The sequence below is a fragment of the Mobula birostris genome, chromosome 3 (genome assembly GCF_030028105.1).
Source record: "Mobula birostris isolate sMobBir1 chromosome 3, sMobBir1.hap1, whole genome shotgun sequence".
Classification (NCBI taxonomy): Eukaryota; Metazoa; Chordata; class Chondrichthyes; order Myliobatiformes; family Myliobatidae; genus Mobula; species Mobula birostris.
The window spans coordinates 40682732-40709857 of record NC_092372.1 but is presented as its reverse complement, the minus strand read 5'-3'; the positions used below and the strand labels follow the sequence as shown (position 1 = coordinate 40709857).

Here is a 27126-nt window from a genome sequence, read left to right as displayed (position 1 = left end):
AGTGTTTAATGGAAATTCAAAATTTATTATTCGGAAAATGTTGCACCACATGATAGTGTTTCACCTAAAACAATGTCAGCAGGATTTAGCTCACTTTTTAAAAATTTTAATCCATCTTGCCTGAGCTTTGATCTATGGTGGAAAATGTTTTGAATGATGTTGACAGTGTCATCATACTTCATCAAAATGGCAATACTTCATTCATATCGAAGATATACATTATTTTAAGTAAGTCAGTGTGTTAAAAAAATAAAGTAATAATCTTACCACAAATCTGCATTGGAATTGGTATAGATTTATTATTGTCACATATACCAAGATAAAATGAAACGTTTGTCTTGCACACTATCGATACAGCTCAAATTATTACATGGTGCATTAAGGTAAAACAATGCAGAATAAAGTACAAGAGCTACAGGGAAAGTGCATTGCAGGTAAATAATAAGGTGCAAAATTATAATAATGAAGATTGTGAGGTCAAGAGTGCATCTAATTGTTCCAAGGAATTATTTAATAGTGTTACAAGAACAAGGTAGAAGCTGTCCTTAAGCCCGGCTTTTCAGACTCCTGTTTCTCCTGCTTAATGGAAGAGGGGAGAAGAGAGAATGTCCAAGGTGGATTTTTGATTGTCTTGGCAGCTTTATTGAAACACTGGAATAATAGACAGAGTCCATAGAAGGGAAGATGGTTTCATGATGTGCTGAACTTTGCCCACAACCCTCCACAGTTTCCTGTGGCCACAAGAAAGACAGCTTTATTCTGCTTATGTTGAGGGAAAGGTTGCCATGACACCATGTTACAAATTTCTCTATCTCCTTCCTGCACTCCAAACTCATTGCTATTTGAGATATGATCCACTACAGCAGTGAAATGGATGGAGTTTGAGCAGAATCTGGGCATTCAGTCTCGAGTGTACAGGGAGTAAATTAGGAGAGTGAGGACAGAACCTTGTGGAGCACCAGTGTTTAGAATAATCATGGCAGAGGTATTAGGAGGCGTTAGGTGATAGGTGCTCCATTATCTCACTCTTGTGGAGATGCAATAGAGGAAACTGCAGTGGAGTTTTAGAAGCAGTATATTTAAATACTTCATCATCAGCTGCAGTTGAAAAATAATGGAAAAATATCTTGAGAAATTATATCTTTCATTGCTCAATCTCATATACAAATTGCTTCTAACAGTGAATTAGCCAAGATTAGTTCAGGTTGATAATTACCCTGGACAAAATTTGACATCAACAATCAATCCACGGTCACATCAGCTAGATCACATTCCTTCCCCATTCTGAACAACTGGACCTCTAGACCATGTCTGCATGCTTCAATGCATTGAGTTGCTGCCATAGGATTGGCTCATGTTATTTGCATTAACAAGCAGACGTACAGGTGTGCCTAATAAAGAGGCCACTGGGTGTATATGAATGTGCATGCTCTCTCTATAACTGTGCGAGTATTCCCTGGATGCTCTACTTCCCTCCCTTAAACGGGCATGCAGCATGTTAAGCTGGGTAGGCCCCATAAATTGTGGCTTCAAGTGTTAGTGGTTGGTGGAAAATGGGAGGAAGTTTGGAGCGATGAGAGGTGACCTGATAGAGGTGTACAAGATGATGAGAGGCATTATTCGTGTGGATAGCCAGAGGCTTTTTTTCCCCAGGGCTGATATGGCTAACATGGGGGGCATAGTTTTAAGGTGCTTGGAATTAGGTACAGAGGGGATGCCAAGGGTAAGTTTTCACATAGAGAGTGGTGGGTGCCTGGAAGGCACCGTTGGTGACGATGGTGAAGGTGGATACAATAGAGTCTTTTAAGACACCCTTAGATAGGTACATGGAGCTTAGAAAAATAGAGGGCTATGCGCTAGGGAAATTCTAAGCAGATTCAAGAGTAGGTTACATGGTTGGCACGATATGGTGGGCCAAGGGGCCTGTAATGTGCTATAGATTTCTGTGTTCTATGAAGTTGTTAGGGATGAGGGGAGAACAAAATGGGATGAGTGTAAATGGATGCTTGATTGTCAGTGCAGACAGTAGACTAAACCAGAGAAGATTACTTTATTCACCCCACACTGAACTGATTCCACAACATATGGACTTACTTTTAAGGCCTCCACAACATGTGTTCTTGATATTGTATTGCTTATTTATTATTATTACATTTAAAACATTTTTCTTTTTGTATTTGAAGTTTGTTGTCTTCTGAACATTGGTTGTTTGTCTGTATCTGTAGTGTGCCATTTGTCATTGATTCTATTGTGTTTCTTTCTACAAACGTTTGTTTTTACTGTGAATGCACACAAGAGAATGATCCTCAGGTGCTTTGATAATAAATTTACTTTGAAATGACAATGCCCATGATGACAGATTCAGTGGAGGTGGGATAAAGCGGGGTAGGGTTACAGAGGCAGTTACAAGTATCACTAGTCTTTGCCATGGCGGTTTCAAAGAATGATAGGTCACTTAAGATCAGTTGATCTGCATTAACTGTATTAACCACAACTGAACAGATAACCACTATTTTATGTAAATTAGTTATGGACAAATACTAAAGATTATGGGTTGTTGTTGTTCTGTTTCTAAGTTGCAGTGTAACACTCGAGACCTATTGCAACTTCAATTTCACTTGCAGTCACTGCTTGTGTATGCTCAAGTTTTGAATCATTGTTGATTCATTAACTCTACAAACAATTAGTTTCTGCAAAAACAAAGGTCCTCTCACAACATATCCTTAAAAGTAATTATCCTTGACAGGACATTGCGAAACATGAATTCCTTCCAACACTCAGTAAGGCAGACAACTATTGTGAAACTCTCTTTCTAACTGCACAACATTTGGTAGTCTGATTTTAAAAAATTGGTTGACAGGCAAGACATGAAACCTGGCCTGGCATAAAGCCCATGGTCTACAGGGCAGCAGTAGACCATCAGCTTGGGAGATGGAAGATTATCTCTAGATCCAGATTTATCACATGTACATCGAGACATACAGTGAAATGTGTTCTTTGCATTCCAGCATACCCAAGGATGTGCTGGGGACAGCCCGCAAGTTTTGCTACACATTCCAGCGCCAACATAGCATGCCCACAATGTTCAGCAGTACAACACAAGCAACAACAACAAAACAAGATAACAGCAAATCAAGGCCCTTTCTCAGTCTCCCACCTACTCACCCCTTCACACACAGAGCAGACATCCCACCCTGCAAAAACTCATTTCAGGGAGACAGCACACCCCCACCCCCTGCCCCCCCCCCCCCCGGTTGACCTCCAAGAGCGCATGCATACGGGACATTTGATTATGAAAGAACACAACAATTTATTTGACACATATTGAAACTATTTGCATATATATTCCTTGTTGAATATTTTGTTGGCAATCTCAATACCAATGCAAATAGCTTTTCTATTTCCTTTGCAAGCTTTCCTTGTACTGTGATGTGGCTCTGCTGAAAAGAACTGTGAAATACTTAAGCAGGCTTCCCTGCGATTAGCCTCCCTAATATGTTGTGGTCCCTAAAAGAAATAAAAGCGTAAGGTGTATCCTTATTATATTGTTTTATGTAATACTTTGTTTAGTGATTTTGTCTAATCTGTAATCTGTAAACTGGGTATATGCAGAAAATGTGACATTAAAATACAGCATGTACTTGTATATTATCATGGAGTCGTTTTTTAATTCTATTACAACTTTAAGCACGTCTACAGGGAGTTTAGCCTCATCACGTAGGATATAAGTAGAGTAGCTCCTTAGCAGCTAGCCAGCTAGTTTAAATAATGTTAGCTACACTAATGAACGAATGACACATGTTAAACTCACCTCAACATGTCTTTTACAGTCCTAACCCACCATGGGCAATAGAAAAGTCACTGTTGCAAACAGTGCAGCGAGCAACACTGTCATTATTTTTCACCCCTATTAGGCAGGGGTACACCTTAGTGTAGCCTGGGGTGAAGTGCGTTTTATACTTTCTTTTCTTGAAACACTTTGCCATGGTGATGCAGGACACGAAATTGAACTGATGGAGAGACAGAGGTCAACTGTAAAGCCTGCCCACAGAGAAAACTGATAGGTCTACTTAGCACAAAGAGAGACCAATCAGGATGCTCGCTCCTGCTCCCGCGCTCCCTCTCCCTCTCATTTCCGGGATATTGTATATAACTTGCGGGCATCAGGGAGCTGCTATTAATATGTGGGAGACTCCCAGAGCTTCTGGGAGAGGTGGGATGTCTGCACAGAGGCACCAGCAGGCCTCTAACACCAGTCCGGGCCTCTAGACTTGCGATGGATATTCACTCTCCAAGGCCAGGGTTCTTTTTTGCCAAGCTCAACTTTCTAACACAGTAGCTGAAACTTCAAAGAATTGTTTTTGAGTAAGTTAAACTTCCAACCAAAGCCTTTTTGTTCAGCTTCCTATTGTAAACAAGAACAAGTCATCAGATCTTAATTGCAAGCAGTAATCAGTCTGAAGTTAAAAGAACAGCTTTGCAAACAAACGGCATAGTCTATAGAGCACAGACTGCTGGCCCACAGGAGAGAGCTGATTCCTCAAGAGATGCTTTGTAAAAGAATGGGATTGTGTTAATTGACTTGCATCAAACTAGACAACACTGGCTACGTTATTTAGACCATAAGGCATCGGAGAAGAATTGGGCTATTTGGCCCATCAAGTCTGCTCTACCATTACATTATGGTTAAACCATCATCCCTCTCAACCTCATTATCCTGCCTTCTTCCCATAACCTTTGATGCCTTGACAAATCAAGAACTTACCAATCTTCATTTTAAATATACCCAATGACTTGGCCTCCACAGCAGTCTGTAGTAATGACAGATTTTACAGGTTCCACTTTGGCTTCAGTCATTTCAGAACCCATAGATCCTGAGAGACTGCATAAGATGATGGTTCAAATTTTCGGAATAAAGGCTATGTCCCCGTTGTCCACGGGAATGGTACCGGAGGATTGGAGGGAGGCGAATGTTGTCCCCTTGTTCAAAAAAGGTAGTAGGGATAGTCCAGGTAATTATAGACCAGTGAGCCTTACGCCTGTGGTGGGAAAGCTGTTGGAAAAGATTCTTAGAGATAGGATCTCTGGGCATTTAGAGAATCATGGTCTGATCAGGGACAGTCAGCATGGCTTTGTGAAGGGCAGATCGTGTCTAACAATCCTGATAGAGTTCTTTGAGGAGGTGACCAGGCATATAGATGAGGGTAGTGCAGTGAATGTGATCTATATGGATTTTAGTAAGGCATTTGACAAGGTTCCACATGGTAGGCTTATTCAGAAAGTCAGAAGGCATGGGATCCAGGGAAGTTTGACCAGGTGGATTCAGAATTGGCTTGCCCGCAGAAGGCAGAGGGTGGTGGTGGAAGGAGTACATTCAGATTGGAGGATTGTGACTAGTGGTGTCCCACAAGGATCTGTTCTGGGACCTCTATTTTTCGTGATTTTTATTAACGACCTGGATGTGGGGGTAAAAGGGTGGGTTGGCAAGTTTGCAGACAACACAAAGGTTGGTGGTGTTGTGGATAGTGTAGAGAATTGTCAAAGATTGCAGAGAGACATTGATAGGATGCAGAAGTGGGCTGAGAAGTGGCAGATGGAGTTCAACCTGGAGAAGTGTGAGGTGGTATACTTTGGAAGGACAAACTCCAAGGCAGAGGACGAAGTAAATGGCAGGATACTTGGTAGTGTGGAGGAGCAGAGGGATCTGGATGTACATGTCCACAGATCCCTGAAAGTTGCCTCACAGGTAGATAGGGTAGTTAAGAAAGCTTATGGGGTGTTAGCTTTCATAAGTCGAGGGACAGAGTTTAAGAGTCGCGATGTAATGATGCAGCTCTATAAAACTCTGGTTAGGCCACACTTGGAGTACTGTGTCCAGTTCTGGTCGCCTCACTATAGGAAGAATGTGGAAGCATTGGAAAGGGTACACAGTAGATTTACCACGATGCTGTCTGGTTTAGGGAGTATGCATTATGATCAGAGATTAAGGGAGCTAGGGCTTCACTCTTTGGAGAGAAGGAGGATGAGAGGAGATGTGATAGAGGCGTACAAGATAATAAGAGGAATAGATAGAGTGGATAGCCAGCGCCTCTTCCCCAGGGCACCACTGCTCAATACAAGAGGACATGGCTTTAAGGTAAGGGGTGGGAAGTTGAAGAGGGATATTAGAGGAAGGTTTTTTTACTCAGAGAGTGGTTGGTGCGTGGAATGCACTGCCTGAGTCAGTGGTGGAGGCAGGTACACTAGTGAAGTTTAAAAGACTACTAGACAGGTATATGGAGGAATTTAAGGTGGGGGCTTATATGGGAGGCAGGGTTTGAGGTTCAGCACAACATTGTGGGCCGAACGGCCTGTACTATGCTGTACTATTCTATGTCCTATGAGCTTCAATTGATGATTTCTATATTACTCCACCAGCAAGCAAGTGATCCAGTAACAATGTAGATCTGGATTCATTCCTGCAATAATGCATCTCAAAATGCTAATGATATTAACAGAAATTTATCTTTGTTCATTAGAAAGTAAGAAATAGAAATTGGATAACTAGGTCCCTTACATGTGGTACGTCATACAAGATCACAAACAAATCTTTCAGACTAATTTCAGAGTCAGAATCAAATTTATCATCACTGACTTATATGACATTGACATCTGTTGTTTTGCACCAGCTCCATATTGTTTCACTTAATATCCAAAAAACTGGCAATTTCCAACTTTCAACTGAGCCTCCAAAGCCCCCTTGTGCCAAGGATTCCAAAGATTTTCTACTCTGTTGGTAAAGATATTTTAACTTATCTCCAAATTTTTTTTCCAAAGAGATCGTCTCAGATTGTTCTAACCCCAGAGAATACTGGACCTGTTCCTCATCAGACAATACTCTCATTCCAGAATCTGGTGAACCTTTGCTTCACTCCCTCTACTTCAAGTACGTACTTTGGTTGGGAATGGAAAAGACCAGAATATAACACTGCAGGAATAGTCTCATCAGTATTCCATATAATTGCTAGAAGATACCTTTACTTCTGTATGAAATTCTTCAACAAGTATCTGAACTCGTTGCCTTTCTAATTACTTCCTATGTCTACATGCTAACTTTCAACAATTCATGTGCAAGGATGACTAGGTCCTTTCAAACACCAAACTTTTCATTATCTCAGCATTTAAGTAGTAAAACCAAAAGACATAGGAGCAGGATTAGGCCATTCAGCCCATGGAGTCTGCTCTGCATTCCATCATGGCTAATTTATTATCCCTCTCAACCCCATTTCTCATCCTTTCTCCTCATAACCTTTGATGCCCTAACTAATCAAGAACCTATTACTCTCTGCTTTATTTATACGCAACAACTTAGCCTCTACAGCCACCCATGGCAATGAATTCCACAGATTCACCACTCTTTGGCTAAAGAAATTCCTCCTCATAAGTTTTACAGAAACATCCCTCTATTTTGAAGCTGTATCCTCTGGTCCTAAACTCCCCCACAATAGGAAACATGCTTTCTATCTAGGCCTTTCAATATTTGATGGGTTTGATGAGATCCCCTCTGCTCATTCTTCTAACGTCCAGCGAGTACAGGCCCAGAACTTTCAAATGCTCCTGATATGTTAATCCTTTCATTCCAGGGATCAGTCTCATGATCTTCTGGACCTTCTCTCTGATGCCAGCACATCATTTCTTTGATCACCGTAAATCATTATGAGCCCTGTCGTATGATGTAGGTGATCATGGTCTATGACTATGATTGTTCTTGACAAGTTTTTCTACACAAGTGGTTTGCCATTGCCTTTCTCTGGGCAGAGTCTTTACAAGATGGGTGACCCCAGTCCTTACCAATACTCTTCAGAGATTTTCTGTCTGGCGTCAGTGGTCGCATAACGAAGACTTGTCATATGCACCAGCTGCTCATAAGACCATCCACCATCTGGTCCCATGGCTTCACATAACCATGATCTGATGGCTAAGCAGGTGCTTCACCTTGCCCAAGGGTGATCTGTAGAGTTGCCAAGAGGAAGAGCACCTTACACCTCTTTTAGTAGAAATGCATCTCTATCCCACCACCCAGGTTTTCTAAGACAAGGGGTCCAAAACTGCACACAACACTCCAAATGCGGTCTGACCAATGCTCTGAAAAGCCTCAGCATCACATCCTTGCTCTTATATTCTAGTCCTCTCAAAATGTATCCTAACATTGCAATTGCCTTCCTTAAATAATACATTTCTTTTATCTATCATAGTGGACAACTGATATAAATTAGAAACAGCTATGGAACCCATCAAGTTGCAGCCTTCTAATTGTTTATTCCTTTTCTGTTCTTTGCCATTAATCGCTCCTCAATCCAGGCGTGTATGCAAACCCTATTACTGCATTCTCTAACTTAGGTATTGGTATTAGTTAATTATGTCACATGTACCAAGATAAAGGGAAAAGCTTGTATTGCATATTGTTCATACAGTTTAAATCATTACATCGAGAATTAAGGTAGAAGAAGTTAAAATAATAAAGGATAAAGCTGCAAAAAAAAGTGCAAGTGAAGCAGGGTGCTGTAGTAGTCTTGTAGCCTGACCTCTACCTTGCTGAGGCCAAGCGACAACTCTCAGACACCTCCTCTTACTTACCCCATAAAGGAGCACCAGGCCATTGTCTCCCACACCATCACTGACCTTATCAACCCTGGGGATCTCCCATCCACTGTCACCAACCTCGTAGTCCCCTCACCCTGCATCTACTGTTTCTGCCTCCTACCCAATATCCATCAACCTGCCTGTCCAGGTAGATCGATTATTTCTGCTTGTTCCTCCCCACTGAACTTGCATCTTCATACCTCGGCTCTGTTTTATCTCCCCTGGTTTAGCCCCTTCCTACCTTCATCCATGACACTTTCACATGCTCTTAATCTTTTCAATGACTTCACATTCCCTGGCCCTGATTGTCTCATTTTCGCTATGGAGGTCTAGTCCCTATAAACCTCTATCCCCCATCAGGACAGCCTTGAACCTCTGTTTCTTTCCGGTCAGCAGACGTAACCGGTTCCCTTCCACAACTCTTCGCCATCTGGCAGAACTGGTCCTTGCTCTCAATAATTTCTTCTTTGGCTCCTCCCACTTCTTCCAAACCAAAAGTGTGACGGTGAGAACTCACATGGGCTTCTGCCAGGCCTGCTGTTTTGTCAGCTACGTGGAATAGTCCATGTTTCAAGCCTACACCAGTATTGTTCCCCAACTCTTTTTGTGCTCCAACATCATCTGCATTGGTGCTGCTTCCTGCACCCATGCTGTGCTCACCAATTTCATCAACTTTGCTTCCTGCCCTCAAATTTAATTGGTCCATTGCTGATACCTCTCTCTCCTTTCTCAAACTCTGTCTCCATTTCTGGAGACAGCCCATCTACTGATATCCTTCATAAACCCACTAATTCCCACATCTACTCGCACCTCTTCTCACACTGTCACTTGTAAAAATGCCATCCCCTTTTCTCACTTCCTGTCTCTGCCATATCTGCTTTAGGATGATGCTTTTCATTACAGAACTAACAAGATGTCCTGCTTCAAAGAAAGGGGCTTCCTTTCCTCCACCATCAATGCTGCCCTCACCTTCACATCTTCCACTTTGTGCACAACTGTCTTCACCCCATCCTCCTGCTACTACACTAGAGATAGGGTTCCTCTTGTACTCACCTACCAACCCACCAGCCTCTGCATCCAGCACATAATTCTTCATAACCTCTGCCATCTCCAACAGGATCCTGCCACCAAGCACTTCTTTTCCTCCCTGCCCCCAAATTTCCATTTTCTGCAGAGATCGCTCCTTATGTGACTCTTTTGTCCACTCGTCCCTCTCCACTGATCTCCCTCCTGCTCCTGATATTTATCCTTGCAAACAGAATGTGCCACACCTGCCTCTACACCTCCTCCCTCACTACCATTCAGGGCAGCAAACAGTCCTTCCAGGTGAGACGACACTTCACCTGTGAGTCTGTTAGGGTCACCTATGGTGTCTAGTCCTCCCAGTATGGCATCTTGTATATTGGTGAGACCCAATGTAGATTGGGATACTGCTTCACCGAGCACCTACTCTCTGTCTGCCAGAAAATATGGGATTTCCCGGTAGCTGCTCATTTTAATTGCACTTCCCATTCCAATATGTCAGTCTATGGTCTCCTCTACTGCTGCAATGAGGCCACGCTCAGGTTGGAGATGCAACATTTTATATTCGGTCTGGGTAGCGTCTAACCTATTGGCATGAACATTGATTTCTCAAAATTCTGGTTATTGCCCCCCACCCAGCCACTTTCACCGTTCTCCATTCGTGTTTCCCTCTCTCACCTTATCTCCTAACCTGTCCATTATCTCCCTCATGTGTTTCTTTCCCTTTCCTTTCTTCCATGGTCTTTTATCCTCTTTTATTAGAATCGTCCTCCTCCAGCCCTCATCTCCTTCACCAATCAACTTCTCAGCTCTCTATTCACCTCCACCCCTCCCAGTTTCTCCCATCACCTGACACCTTCTACTTCTTCCTCTCCTCCCCCCGCCCCAACCTTCTTTCTCTGATTTGTCTTCTTCCTTTCCAGTCCTGATGAAGGTTCTTGGCCCAAAATATCAATTGTTTACTCTTTTCCATAGATGTTGCCTGGCCTGCTGGGTTCCTCCTGCATTTTTGTGTGTGTTGCTTGGTAATTAATAAAGTGCAGGATCATAATGAAGTAGAATATGAGGTCAAGAGACAATGTCATTGTACAAGAGGGCCATTCAAGAGTTTGTCAACAGTGTGATAGAAGCAACCTGTGAGCCTGCTGGTATGTGTTCTCTGACCTCAGTATCTTCTGTCCCATGAGAGGGGGAGAAGAAAGAACATCCAAGGTGGATAGAGTCTTTGATTATACCGAACTGAGGCAATGAAAAGTGTACACAGAGTCCCTGGGAGGGAGGATGGTTTCATCTGCAATTTAAAGGAGGTCTTCTGAAATTCAAAGTTTACCACATCTGTTTTCTTTTTGCCTTATCCATTCTGCTAGTTACATTACAACCTCAAAACATTAATGGAATTGTCATACATCCATGTTGACTTTTTACTGGCTTGGATTTATGGTGCTAAATGTGCTACTTAGTTCACTGGGGGCCTCAAATGCAAATTGCTACAAAAACAAAAAATGATCTGATTTACAAATGTAATTAGAATTGTTGACTTTGTTTTGGATGAAGGTTGTATTATTATTCATAAATGAACCTTATATTGAGATTTTCTGCATTTTACTAATGACTGATTTTTGCTGCAAAGCAGAAAATGATGTGTGTGTCGCTTCAAGTGTGGCAGAATGGAAACATGCTGTTTGAGGACTTCCAGAGATATTTTCACATGGAATTTCTGGTCAACACTGAGCTACTTACCCTTCTGTTAATGTATTTTAAGGTGTTGCTCTTGGAATCTCCCAAGGCAAGTTGCCAAAGAATGCTGTCTCCAAACTTAACAATAAAAACCTGCGTGTTTAATTTGCATGTAAGGGTGTTGGTTAGATTAGATCAGATGTGGGGAAAGTGAGGAAATAGCAGGGCATGCCATGAAAATTTCTGATTTGACAGCCCACTCACCATTGCTCCCTGACTTGGTCATCTTCCAATTGTGTCAGAATGTTTCGTGCCATACATAAAGAAACATTGAAAAAATGCTTCAAAACTATTGGAACTTAGCTTCAAGTCAAGTTCATTGTCACTGAACTACATACACGTATACCATCAAATGAGCAGACATTTCTCCGAACACAGTAGTACACATGGCAACTTATGAAAGGAAGGATAAAATCTACGGATCAGTTACGCATAAATAACAAACTGAAGTGCGTAAGTTAAATATTGTAAGGTACAGAACAGGTTAACCAGTGACACTTCGAATGTGATGCGGAGGGAGTTCAGAAGCCTAATGGCCTGGGGGAAGAAACTGTTTCTCATCCTGACCATTCTTGTTTTTATGCATCGTAGTCTCCTGCCTGATGGCGGAAAGTCAAAGAGGATGCGAGATGGATGGGTGGGATCCTTAATAATACTGAGGACCCAGCATATGCAGTGCTCCTGATAAATGTCCCCAATAGATGCTAGGCCCTCTCAGTCATTCTCACAGTCCTTTGTAGGGATTTCCGGTCCGATACTTGGTTGCTTCCATACCATAGAGAGATGCAGTTTGTCAGGATGGTCTCAATGGTCTTCCTACAAAATGCAGTTAAGATGGGGGGTGGGGTGAGAACCTCTCTCGCCTCAATCTCCTTAGGAAGTGGAGGTGCTGCTGTGCCTTCTTGTTCAGGGAGGTGATATTAAGGAACCAGATGAGGTCATCTGTGATGTAAATGCCCAGGACCTTGGTACACTTAACCTTCTCTACCAAGCAGCCATGTATTCGCAGAGGGAGATGGTTCATCTTCACCCTCCTGAAGTCTGCAATGATTTTCTTGGTCTTCTCCATGTTCAGGCTTGGGTTGTTCTTTTCATACCAATTCACTAGCCGCTCCACTTTCTCTTTGTACCCCATCTCGTCACCGTTGTTGACGAGGCCAGCCACTGTTGTGTCATCCGCAAACTTGCCGTGGTTTGAGCTGGATCCTCTGACACAGTCATGCGTCAGCAGTGTGAGCAGCTGCGGGTTGAGCAGACAGCCTTGGGAGCACCAGGGGCCAGGGCTCAGTGTAATAGGGCTAGAGACGTTGCTGCCCAAAATGGACCAACTGTGGCCTTACCGTTAAGAAGTCCAATGTCCATTTGCAAAGGGAAGTGTTGAAACCCAGAGAGGACAGTTTCCACGTCGATTTCTGGGGTACGATGGTGTTAAGTGCAGAACTGAAGTCTATAAACAACAGTCTGGCATACAAGACCCCATTTTCCAGGTTTGACAGGACAGAGTGGAGGGCAGAGGCTACTGCATCATCAGTGGATTGATTCAAGCCACAAGTGAAATGGAAAGAGTCCAAAGTAGCCGGGAGAAAGGCTTAATGTGCTTCATGACCAGCTGGTCAAAGCATTTCATAATGGTTGATGTTAATACCACCGGACTACAGTCATTTAGGCAGGTTACTGTCAGTGCCTCCATCATCTGGGCTGGGCAGTCTTTCAGAACCTGATCTGGTATATTATCAGGTTGCTGCAGCTTTGCATAGGTTGACTCTGGCCAGGGTCTTCCTCACCTTAGCTTCAGCCAGGTGGAGTGTCTGTTTCCCTGGAGGGAAGAGGTGCCTTCCTCACCAGTACTTTGTTCTGTGCATCAATCTGGGCATAGAAGACATTCAGCCCATTGGAGAGTGAAATATACCTGGTCACTGACATGAAGGATAGACGTAGTCTGCAATCCTCTGAATTCCGTACCACATGCACCTCATGTCCCTGGTATTGCAGAAGTGGCTATGTATTCTCTGATACTGCTTCCATTTCACCTTCCTGATAGAGAGAGAAGCACAGTTCTTGCTCCCCTGACAGCTGTCACATCCCCCAATCCAAAGGCAGCATCATGATCCCTCAGCCGTGCATGGACCTCTGCATTGAGCTGTGGCTTCTGATTTGCCTTCACCTGGAGGTGTTAAATGACCGTAACATTCTCAGTACACTTCTCTGTAGCTGAGTCACAGAATCCACATATTAGACCATAAGACATAGGAGCAGAATCTGGCCATCTGACCCATCGAGTCTGCTCCAGCATTCAATCACGGCTGACCTTTTTTCTTCTCCTCCTCAACCCCAGTTCCCGGCCTTCTCACCATAACCTTTGATGCTATGTCCAATCAAAAACTTATCAATCTCTGCCTTAAATACACCAACCAACCTGGCCTCCACAGCTGCATGTGGCAACAAATTCCACAAATTCACCACCCTTTGGCTAAAGAAATTTCTCCACATCTCTGTTTTGAAAGGGTACCCCTCTATCCTGAGGCTGTTCCCTCTTGTTCTAGACTCTCCCACCATGGGAAACATCCTTTCCACATCTACTCTGCCTAGGCCTTTCAACATTCCAAAGGTTTCATTGAGATCCCCCCTCATCATTCGGAATTCCAGTGAGTACAGACCCAGAGCCATCAAATGTGCCTCGTATGATAACCCTTTCATTCCTGGAATCATCCTTGAGAACCTCCTCTGGACCTTTTCCAATGCCAGCACATCTTTTCTAAGATGAAGGGCCCAAAACTGTTCACAATACTCAAGGTGAGCCCTTACCAGTGCCTTATAAAGCCTCAGTATCACATCCTTGTTCTTGTATTGTAGACCTCTTGAAATGAATGCTAACATGGCATTTGCCTTCCTCACCACTGATTCAACCTGCAGGTTAACTTTCAGGGTGTTCTGCACAAGGACTCCCAAGTCCCTCTGCATCTCAGATTCCTGGATTTTCTTCCCATTTAGAAAATATTCTGCACATTTCTTTCTTTCTTTTTTCTGCATATTTATTTCTACTACCAAAAGTGCATGACCATACATTTTCCAACATATTTCATTTGCCACTTTCATGCCCATTCTCCTATGTCTAAGTCCTTCTGCATTCTACCCGTTTCCTCAACACTATCTGCTCCTCCAACAGTCTTCATATTATCTGCAAATTTGGCAACAAAGCCATCTACTGCATCATATAAATCACTAACGCATAGCATAAAAAGTCGTGGTCCCAACACCAACCCCTGCGGAACACCACTAGTCACTGGCTGCCAACCAGAAAAGGATCCTTTTATTCCCACTCGCTGCCTCCTTCCAATCAGCCAATGGTCTAACCATGTTAGTAACTTTCCTGTAATACCAGGGCTCTTAACTTGGTAAGCAGCCTCATGTGTGCCACCTTGTCAAAGGCCTTCTGAAAGTCTAAATATACCACATCCACTACATCCCCTTTATCTATCCTACTTGTAGTCTCCTCAAAGAATTCCAACAGGTTCATCAGGCAGGATTTTCTCTGAAGGAAACCATGCTGACTTAGTACTATCTTGTCCTGTGTCACCAAGTACTCAATCACCTTATCCTTAACAATTGACTCTAAACATCTTCCCAACCACTGAGATCAGGCTAACTGGTCTACAATTTCCCTTCTGTTGCCTTCCTCCTTTCTTAAAGAGTGGAGTGACATGTTCCAGTCCACTGGCACCATGCCAGAGTCAAATGATTTCTGAAAGATCATTTCTAATGCCACCACAATCTCTATGCTACCTCTTTCAGAACACTAAGGTGCAGTTCATCTGGTCTGGGTGACTTATGTACCTTTAGGTCTTTCAGCTTTTTGAGCATCTTCTCTCTTGTAACAGTAACTGTACCCACTTGTCTTCTTTCACACACCACAACATCAGGCATACTGTTAGTATCCTCCACAGTGAAGACTGATGCAAAAAATTCATTTAGTTCAGCAGCCATCTCCTTGTCCCCCCCCCCGTTATTATTTCTCCTGCCTCATTTTCTAGCAGTCATATATCCACTCTCATTTCCCTTTTATTTTTAACATACTTGAAAGAAACCTTTATTATCCACTTTGATATTATTTGCTTTCATATTTCATCTTTTCCCTTCTAATGATTTTTTTAGTTGCTCTCTGTAGATTTTTAAAAACTTCCCTATCCTCTATCTTCCTCTATTTTTGCTTTGTTGTATGCCTTCTTTTGCTTTTACAATAGCTTTGACCTCCCTTGTCAGCCACAGTAGTACTATTTTACCATTCAAGTACTTCATTTTTGAAATACACATGTCCTGCACTTTCCTTATTTTTCCCAGAAACACACGCCATTTCTGCTCTGCTGACATCCCTGCCAGCAACTCCTTCCAATTTACTTTGGCCAACCCCTCTCTCATACCACTGTAATATCCTTTACTCCACTGAAATACTGTTACATCAGACTTTACTTTCTCCCTATCAAATTTCAAGTTGAACACAATCATATTGTGATCATTGGTTCCTAAGGGTTCCTTTACCTTAAGCTCCCTAATTCACCTTCGGTTCATTACATAACACCCAATCCAGTATAGCTGATACCCTAGTAGGCTCAACAACAAACTGCTCTAAAAAGCTATCTCTTCAGTATTCAACAAATGTACTCTCTTGAGGTCCATTACCAACCTGATTTTCTCAAGCGACCTGTATGTTAAAATCTCCATAACATTGTCCTTTTGACTTGCCTGTTCTATTTCTTGTTGTAACCTGTGGTCCACCTCCCAGCCACTGTTGGGAAGCCTGTATATAACTAACATCAACATCCTTTTACCCTTGCAGTTTCTTAACTCAATCCACAAGGATTCAACATCTTCTGATTCTATGTCACATCTTTCTACTAATTTGATGCCATTCTTTACCAGCAGTACCACACCACCCCCTCTATTTGCTGTCCTTTCTGATTTTGCATCCCTATTGATTTGATACTCAGCCTGTTGGCTGCAACTAAGTCCCATCACCTGCCTGCCCTTCCTGACAGTCTGACTGCATGCTATTTTTACTTTATATTCCCCAATGGTAAATTAGTTGCCATATTTCCTGGTAAAATCTATGCATTTATGACTGAAGAATTGTCAAGATATTCTCATGGAATTGCAGTGGTAGTTGACATTGTCAAAGTTGTATTACAGGGTCATTGTATAACATGACTTACTAATGGAATGACATTGCATTGCCTTTGAACACAATTTTCAAATTATTTATCAAATGGTAGCATGATTCCTAATTTTGTCCACTGGATGGCAGATGCACAAGGACACGCTCCCAGTTTTATGGTGCTGTTCATGGCTACAGGACATTCCAAGTTACTTTCCAACCTATGAAGCACTCTTCGCAAGCATTTACAGTCATAATTTGGGGAACAGTGCAGTGGACAGTTTGTGCCGTGAGTTCCATTCACATCACTAAAGCTTGTGAGGTGAATGTTCGTCAGACAGGCTGGTGAACAGTAGCAGCATTAAAATCATGATATCCACGTGAGGAGGATTGGAATCTATTCGCACTGTAACGCAATACAGAAATCTTTCGATTGGATACTGCCCAGTATATTGGAGACACTTGTCCAGTTGCTCAAGTACAGAAGCCTAACAATATTCCACTTGGCAAGCAAACAAATGCACCCGTTAGGTGCTGCTCTTAAGAATGTCAACATTCATATAAATGTCTACAGTAAAATAAAAGATCAGAAAATAATCAGCTTTGTAGTCTTCTCCTCCAAAAGAGGCAATCAATGTTGGAGGCTACCTAGATAGAAAATGAAATGTTGCTCCTCCACCCTGACAAATTAAATTCAACTTAGATTATGAGGACACTCAGTCCTCGTTTATTGACATTTAGAAATGCAAGCATTAAAAAATGATACAACGTTCCTTCGGAATGATATCACAAGAAAACACAGGACAAACCAAGACCAAAACTTACAAAACCACATAATTATAAAATATAGTTACAACAGTGCAAAGCAATACCATAATTTGATAAAGAGCAGACCATGGGCACAGTAAAAAAAAAAGTCTCAAAGTCCTGATAGCCTCATCATCTTACACAGGCGGCAGCAGGGAGAAACTCTCCCTGCCATGAACCTCCAAGCGCAACAGACTTGCCGATGCAGCACCGTTGGAAGCATCCGACCGCAACGGACTCGAGTCCGTCTGAAAACTTCGAGCCTCCGACTAGCCCCTCTGACACAGCCTCTCCAAGCACCATCCTCTGCTGAGCGCTTTGACCCTGCCCCAGCCGCTGAGCAACAAGCAAAGCCGAGGACTCAGGGCCTTCCCCTCCAGAGATTCTGGACCACACAGTAGCAGCAGCACCGAAGCAGGCGTTTCAGAGGTTTCACCAGATGTTCCTCCGTGCTCTCACATCTGTCTCCATCTATCAGGATTGTGCACGGCACCCTACTTGACAAATAACAGACATCACCACCAGAGTGGCTGCTGCGAGCTGTGTCGCGCCGCCATCTTCTCCTCCCAAATTGCTCAATTTGACAAGTTGGACAATGGTTTCATCATGACAAAAAAAGGCTGCCATGGACTGACTTGTTAGGATAGGAATGGGAATAGGTGTTAAAATGGATAGCCATTGGGAAATTCCAGATGACTTGGCGGATGGAGTGGAGGTGTTCAACACAGCAGTCCCTCAATTTACATCGGGTCTCACCAGTGTAGAGGAGGCTGTATTGGGAGCCTGTATCTGTCGGACGATGCTGAGGACGTTCTACGAGTCTGTGGTGGCCAGTGCTATCATGTTTGCTGGTGTGAGCTGGGGCAGCAGGCTGAGGGCAGCAGACACCAACAGAATCAACAAATTCATTTGTAAGGCCAGTGATGTTGTGGGGATGGAACTGGACTCTCTGACGGTGGTGTCTGAAAAGAGGATGCTGTCCAAGTTGCATGGCATCTTGGACAATGTCTCCCATCCACTACATAATGTACTGGTTGGGCACAGGAGTACATTCAGCCAGAGCCTCATTCCACCGAGATGCAACACTGAGCATCATAGGAAGTCATTCCTGCCTGTGGCCATTAAATTTTACAACTCCTCCCTTGGAGGGTCAGACATCCTGAGCCAATAGGCTGGTCCTGGACTTATTTCCTGGCATTTACATATTACTATTTAATTACTTATGGTTTTATACTGTTTTATTCATACTCTATTCTTGGTTGGTGCAACTGTAACGAAAACCAATTTCCCTCAGGATCCATAAAGTATGACTATGACTAGATAAAACAGATGACTGCAACAGATACGCAAGTGAAGCATTGCCTCACCTCGAAGGATTGTTTGAGACCCTGAATGGAGGCATGGGAGGAGATGAATGGACGGGTGTAGGTTTTCCGTTGCTCGCAGGGATATGTGCTAGGAGGGAGAAAAATCAGATTGTGAAAATCAGAGCCTATTGACCTCCATTCCACCAGCACACTCAAGTAGGGCCTTAAACTCATAACCCCTCGACACTAAGCAGAATTCCCAGGGGATATTGCCGATTAACTGAACTGCTCTTTATCATCCAGAACTCAGCATTCAATACAAACAGCCCTCAAAACTAATCAGTAAACTCCGAGACCTTGGCCCCAATACCTCCCTGTGCAATTGGATCCTCAATTTCCTTACTTGAAGATCCCAGTCAGGATGGATTGGCACAACAACTTGTACATTGGTACAAGTAAGTATTTCCTTGAATGTGGCAACATTGGTCGGTGGTGCAAAAGCATTTGGCAAGGTTGCATTCATCAGTCAGGGCATGGAGTACAGGAGTTGGGATATCATGTTACAACTGCACAAAACATTCGTAAGACCATTCTTGGGAGTATTGTGTGGAATTCTGGTCACCTAGCCATCAGCCGGAAGGGCTATAGAAGAAATTCACGAGGATGTTACTGGGAGGGTTTAAATTACAGGGAAAGTTTGGATAGGCGGGTACTTTGTTCTCCACAGCATGAGAGTGAGGGATCTTATATACAGTAAAATCATTAGTATAGATAAGTATGTGGTCACATTATTTCCCCAAGGTAGGGGAATCTAAAACTAGAGAGCATAGATTAAAGCTGAGGGGTAAAAATTAAAATTCACACAGAGGGTTAACGTGGAAAGAACTGCCAGTGGAAGTTGTAAAGGAAAGTACAGTTTAAAATGCACTTAGATAGATTCATAGATAGGAAATGTTTACAGGAGAGGAGGGCAAATGGGAGTGCCTCAGGTAGGGAGCTTTTTCAGCATGAATGAGCTGGGCTGAAGGACCTGTTTCCATGCTGTATAACCCCATGACTCCAGGACACACAACCCCTCAAGCCTGCTCTTCCATCAAATAAAATTGTTTATGATTGCATGCTTCATGCTGTCTGATTTCATATCCTCTACCTTCCTCAGTGTACAAAAACCTTTTGAATATATTTAGCAACTAAGCATCCAAAGGCCTCTGAGCAAAAAAAAAGAAAGATTCCAAGTATTCTCAATGAAAAAAAAACTCAGTATCCCAGACAAGCCTTTAGGGCCTGTCCTTGATCCCAGCTCACTAGCTGAAGGAAGCAATATCTTCACAACCATTTTGTCAATCCCTATCAAAATGTTCTGTCTCAGAGTGTGCCTTTCAAATACTTCTAGATTCTAGTAATAATAGAATAATTGTATATTTCTTTTTCTGGTACAATCAGGGATCCAGCTTTCTATTTTAAACACACAATAATCTGCAGATGCTGGGATCAAAGCAACACTCACAACACGCTGGAGGAACTCAGGTCGGGCAGCATCAGTGGAAACGATGAGTCGGCGTTTCGGGCTGGAACCCTTCATCAGGACTGAAGAAAGAAGGTTTTTGGAGGGTTGGAAGAAGGCTGGTAGGTTCAGTTGAAAAACCAGTAATTTGAAAGACAAAGGGGTGCGGGAGGGGAAGCAGGGATGTCATAGGCAGGAAAACAATGGATAGTAGAAGAAGGAGGCGGAACCATGAGGGAGGTGATAGGCAGCAGGCAGGAGGGGGCAGAATGAAATAGGGATAGAGGAAGGGAGGGGTGGGAATTACCGGAAGTTGGAGAATTCTATGTTCATACCAAGGGGCTGGAGACTACCTAGACGGCATATGAGGTGTTGCTCCTCCAACCTGAGTTTAGCCTCATCATGGCTGTAGAGGAGGCCATGTGTGGACATATCTGGATGGGAATGGGAAGCAGAGTTGAAGTGGGTGGCTACCAGGAGATCCTGTTGTGGCGGACGGAGTGGAGGTGCTCAACGAAGCAGTCCCCCAATCTGTGTCGGGTTTCACCGAAGTAGAGGAGGCCGCACCGGGAGCACCGGATGCAATAGATGACCCAACAGCCTCACACGTGAATTGTTGCCTCACCTGGAAGGACTGTTTGGGGCCCTGAATGGTGGCAAGAGAGGTGTAGGGACAGGTGTAGTACTTACGCTTACAGAGATAAGTACCAGGTGGGAGATCCGTGGGGACGGACGTGCAGATAAGGGAGTCGGGGAGGGACCAATCCCTGCAGAAAGCGGAGAGGGGTGGAGAGGGAAAGATGTGTTTAGTGGTGGGGTCCTGTTGAAGGTGACGGAAGTTGCGGAGGATAATGTGCTGGATCCAGAGGCTGGTGGGGTGGTAGGTGAGGACAAAGGGAACTCTGTCCCTGTTATAGTGGTGGGAGGATGGGGTGAGGGCCGAAGTGCGGGAAATGGAGGAGATGCGGGTGAGGGCATCATTGATGACGGTAGAAGGGAAACCACGACCCTTAAAGAAAGAGGACATTTGAGATGTCCTGGAACGGAAAGCCTCATCCTGATCCAGAACAAGTAATTCTTTAGACATCGAAAAGAAAACTTCATGCACTACCTTAACTTTGGCTTCTCCAAATCCTTGTACATTTTCAAAAGATTTCCTGTTTGTTATACACCAATAGGAAAGGCTATTTATTATTTGCTATCCTAATTTTAGTTACCATACGTTGATTTCCTCTCATGAATTCCAAAGCAGGACTCCACGTTGTAATAGTAAAGAAAAGGCAGTATGTGACATAACAGTAGATTGTAAACACGTCCAAGTCAAATTGCTCCCGAAACCATTTCCTCACTCCACCCTCAGTATAATAATTTAATGTCTTTCTGGATTTATGATGCAGGGAGTCAGAAATTGTTTGAGTCTGTCTCAGCTGAGAGGTCATAGAACAATTACTACTGAATAACTTAGAGAGAGAGAAGGCTCATGGAGCACATTCAGGGTAAAGCAGTGCTATATCTTTAGGACGGCGATCTTTGATGTTTGAGTAATATTCTGACTTTTATGACCTTTCCCAGAATACTTTTGTGAAATAGAACCTATACTGTACTTTGAAGGAAGGGAGGGCTTTTTCCCCCCATTGAGCTAACCATTAGTTTTCTCTGTCATCCCACAACATTACCTAAGTTGTGCTTGTCAGGCAGGCTCATGACCTCACCAAAGTTTGAATAGTAACTTGCACTTAGGAGCTGTGCAAGTACAAAGCTTGTGAATTTCACACTCTTATTTCTTTTAGTGCATGAATGGAATACGCACTGTTGATCAATTTCTGCGATTGACACCATCTCAATACCACAAAAGACCTATACCGTAGATACTGCTAACCAATTTTTTTTCTGAAAGAAATTCTGCACTATTGCTTCACTTGTACACATGTTGAGTGTTTTTTGTAGTTCTAAAATAGCTGAGGTCTACAGGGAATGGAGGGAAAGGTGCAGATAGACATTGTTGACTTCGTTGACTTCAAGGCCTCTGCTCAGACCAGTTGCTCCACTTATTTATTTAGAGACACCACATGGAACATACCACATAGAAATACCCTGTAGCCATCTCCCTCAGTAATCGTTATCTCATTTTGGATGCTGTTGGGGGGGAGGGGGTGACCTGACAGAGGATGACCACGGCGCTCAGGTCTCTGGCACTGAGATGTGTGGTGCAGTTAAAACAGAAAGCAACAAATACTGGACTGAAAGTATAATATTTGAATGCACACAGCATAAGAAATAAGATGGACAATCTTGAATTTCAGCTATAGATTGGCAAGTATGATGCTGCGGCCATCTCTGAAACTTGGCTAAAGAATAGCTGCCATTGGGAGCTGAACGTCCTAGGATATATGGTGTATCGGAAAGATAGGTTAGTAGGCAGAGGGGGTGGTGTGGCCCTGTGTATTCGAAATAATATTAAATCATTCGAAAGGGATGACACAGGAAGGTGTAGAGTCTCTATGGGTTGAGTTAAGAAATGGCAAGGGTAAAAGGACCCTAATGGTAGTTGTACACAGGCCTCCAAACGTCAGCCAGGATGTGGATTACAAATTAGAGCAGGAGATAGAAAAGGCCTGTCAGAAGGGCAATGTCATGATAATCATTGGAGATTTTAACATGAAAGTAGATTGGGAAAAGCAGGCCAGTACTGGACCTCAATACAGAGAATTTGTAGAATGTCTAAGGGATGGCTTTTCAGAACAGCTTGTTGTTGAGCCCACCAGGGGATTGACTGTGCTGGACTGGGTGTTGTACAATGATCCAGAGGTGATAAGAGAGTTTAAGGTTAAGGAATCCTTTGGGAAGAGTGAACACAATATAATCAAGTTCACTTTGAAATTTGAGAAGGAGAAACTAAATTCCAATGTGGAGGTATTTCAGTGGAATAAAGGAAATTACAATGGCATGAGAGGGGAACCAGCCAAAGTTGACTGGAAAGGATCACTAGCAGGAAGGACAGCAGTGCAGAAATGGCTGGAGATTCTGCGAAAAATGAGGCAAGTGCAAGACAGATATATTCCAAATAAGAAGAAATTTTTGAATGGAAGAAGGACACTACTGTGGCTGACAAGTGAAGTGAGAGCCAAAGTAAAAGCAAAAGAGAGGGCATACAAGGAAGCCAAAGCTAGTGGGAAGATAGAGAATTGGGAAGCTTTTAAAAACTTGCAGAAGGAAACTAAGAAGATCATTAGGAAGGAAAAGATGAATTATCTAAGGAAGCTGGTGACTAATACCAAAGAAGATACTAAAAGCTTTTTTTTTTAAGTATACGAAGGGTAAAAGAAAGTTGAGGGTAGATATAGGACCAATACAAAATGGCGCTGGGGATATTGTAATGAGAGACGCAGAGATGGCAGGGGAACTGAATGCATATTTTGCATCAGTCTTCACAATGGAAGACATCTGTAGTATACCGGACATTCAAGAGTGTCAGGGAAGTGAAGTATGTGCAGTGAAAATTACGACTGAGAAGCTTAATGGTCTGAAGGAGGATAAACCTCCTGGACCTGATAGAATGCACCCTTGAGTTCTGAAGTAAGTAGCTGGAGAGATTGCGGAGGCATTAACAATGATCTTTCAAGAATCAATAGCTTCTGGCATTGTACCGGATGACTGGAAAATTCCAAATGTTACTCCGCTATTTAAGAAGGGTGGGAGGCAGCAGAAAGGAAACTATAGACCTGTTAGCCTAACATCAGTGGTTGGGAAGTTGTTGGAATCGATTGTTAGGGATGAGGTTACGGAATACTTGGAGGCACATGACAAGACAGGCCAAAGCCACTATGGTTTCCCGAAAAGAAAATCCTGCCTGACTAACCTACTGCAATTTTTTTTGAGGAAATTACAAGCAGGGTAGACAAAGGAGATGCAGTAGGTGAGGTGTACTTAGATTTTCAGAAGGCTTTTGGCAAGGTGCCGCATATGAGGCTGCTTAGCAAGATAAGAGCCCATGGATTACAGAAAAGTTACTAGCATGGGTGGAGAATTGGCTGATTGGCAAAAACAGAGAGTAGGAATAAAGGGAGCCTATTCTGGCTGGCTGCCGGTTACCAGTGGAGTTCCACAGGGGTCAGTGTTGGGACTGCTGCTTTCTATGATGTATATCAATGATTTGGACTATGGGATTAATGGATTTGTGGCTATGTTTGCCAATGATACAAAGGTAGGTGGAGGAGCAGGTAGTGTTGAAGAAACAGAGAGCCTGCAGAAAGACCTAGATAGTTTAGGGGAATGGGAAAGGAAGTGGCAAATGAAATACAATGTTGGAAAGTGTATGGTCATACACTTTGGTGGAAGAAATAAGCGGGCAGAATATTATTTAGGTGGGGAGAGAATTCGAAATGCAGAGATGCAAAGAGACTTGGGAGTCCTTGTGCAAGATACCCTAAAGGTTAACCTCCAGATTGAGTCAGTGGTGAAGAAGGTGAATGCAATGTTGTCATTCATTTCTAGGGGTATAGAATATAACAGCAGGGATGTGATGTTGAGGCTCTATAAGGCACTCGTGAGACCACACTCAGAGTATTGTGTGTAGCTTTGGGCTCCTTATTTTAGAAAGGATATACTGACATTGGAGAGGGTTCAGAGAAGATTCACGAGAATGATTCCTGGAATGAAAGGATTACCGTATGAGGAACGTCTGGCAACTTTTGGGCTGTATTCCCTGGAGTTCAGGAGAATGAGGGGGATCTCATAGAAATATTCTGAATATTAAAAGGCCTGAACAGATTAGATATGGCAAAGTTATTTCCCATGGTAGGGGAGTGTAGGACAAGGGGGCATGACTTCAAGATTGAAGGACGTCCATTTAGAACAGAGATGCGGAGAAATTTCTTTAGTCAGAAGCAATGTTCCCTCTAACTTTTAGTAGTGAGTGTGTGCAAAAATCTTACATTGTGCAAATTTTTTTCCTGTGACATGGCACAGTTTATGTAGGTTTACAAAATATTTGACATAAAACTGCACAGAATAACAACAAAATAACATACATATTTAAGTTACTCAGTTATTTTTTCTCTCTGTCTTTGGCATTTACCCATTCTTTGTAAACTCTATCTACACTAATTGAACTTCCATCCATAGAAACCATACAAAAGATACAACACAGAATCAGGTCTTTTGGCCCTTCTTGGCTGTGCCAAACTATCTTCTGCCTAGTCCCACTGACCTGCACACGGACCATATCCCTCCATACACCTCCCATCCATGTATCTGTCCAATTTATTCTTAAATGTTAAAAAAGAACCCGCATTTACCACCTCGTCTGGCAGCTCATTCCACACTCCCACCACTCTCTGTGTAAAGAAGCCCCCCCTAATGTTCCCTTTAAACTTTTCCCCCCTCACCCTTAACCCATGTCCTCTGTTGTTTTTTCTTCCCTTGCCTCAGTGGAAAAAGCCTGCTTGCACTCACTCTATCTATACCCAACATAATTTTATATACCTCTATCAAATCTCCCCTCAGTCTTCTACGCTCCAGGGAATAAAGTCCTAACCTATTCAACCTTTCTCTGTAACTGAGTTTCTCAAGTCCCGGCAACATCCTTGGAAGCCTTCTCTGCACTCTTTCAACCTTATTAATATCCTTTCTGTAATTTGGTGACCAAAACTGAACACAATACTCCAGATTCGGCCTCACCAATGCCTTATACAACCTCATCATAACGTTCCAAATCTTATACTCAATACTTTGATTAATGAAGGCCAATGTACCAAAAGCTCTCTTTACGGCCCTATCTATCTGTGACGCCACTTTTAGGGAATTTTGTATCTGTATTCCCAGATCCCTCTGTTCTACTGCACTCCTCAGTGCCCTACCACTTACCTTGTATGTTCTACCTTGGTTTGTCCTTCCAATACCTCCAATACCTCTGTTCTACTGCACTCTTCAGTGCCCTACCATTTACCTTATATGTTCCACCTTGGTTTGTCCTTCCAATACCTCACACTTGTCTGTATTAATCTCCATCTACCATTTTTCAGCCCATTTTTCCAGCTGTTCCAAGTCCCTCTGCAAGCTTTGAAAACCTTCCTCACTGTCCACTACACCTCCAATCTTTATATCATCAGCAAATTTGCTGATCCAATTTACCACATTATCATCCAGATCATTGATATAGATGACAAATAACAATGGACCCAGCACTGATCCCTGTGGCACAACACTAGTCACAGGCCTCCACTCTGAGAAGCAATTCTCTACTACCAGTCTTTGGCTTCTTCCATTGAGCCAGTGTCTAATCCAATTTACCACCTCTTCATGTATACCTAGCGACTGAATTTTCCTAACTAACCTCCCATGCAGGACCTTGTCAAAGGCCTTACTGAAGTCCATGTAGACAACATCCACTGCCTTCTCTTCATCCACTTTCCTGGTAACCTCCTTGAAAAACTTCAATAGATTGGTCAAACATGACCTACCACGCAAAGCCATGTTGACTCTCCCTAATAAGTCCTTGTCTGTCCAAATGCTTGCAGATTCTGTCTCTTAGTACTCCCTCCAATAACTTACCCACTACCGATGTCAAACTTGCCGGCCTATAATTTCCCGGATTACTTTTCGATCCTTTTTTAAACAACAGAACAACATGAGCCGTTCTTCAATCCTCCAGCACCTCACCCGTGGACACCGACATTTTAAATATATCTGCCAGGGCCCCTGCAATTTCAACACTAGTCTCCTTCAAGGTCCGAGGGTATACCCTGTCAGGTCCTGGGGATTTATCCACTTTAATTTGCCTCAAGATAGCAAGCACCTCCTCCTTTTCAATCTGTACAGTTTCCATGATCTCACTACTTGTTTCCCTTAATTCCATAGACTTCATGCCAGTTTCCCTAGTAAATACAGATGCAAAAAACCCATTCAAGATCTCCGTCATATCTTTTGGTTCCACACATAGCCGACCACTCTGATCTTCAAGAGGACCAATTTTATCC

General features: G+C 43.0%; 1 protein-coding gene across 3 annotated transcripts in view; it reads right to left on the bottom strand.

Annotated features, from left to right (window-relative positions):
• The window catches only part of LOC140194983 (integrin alpha-2-like), a 177920-nt gene that overhangs the window by 81874 nt on the left and 68920 nt on the right, over positions 1–27126 (bottom strand). The window lies entirely within an intron of this gene.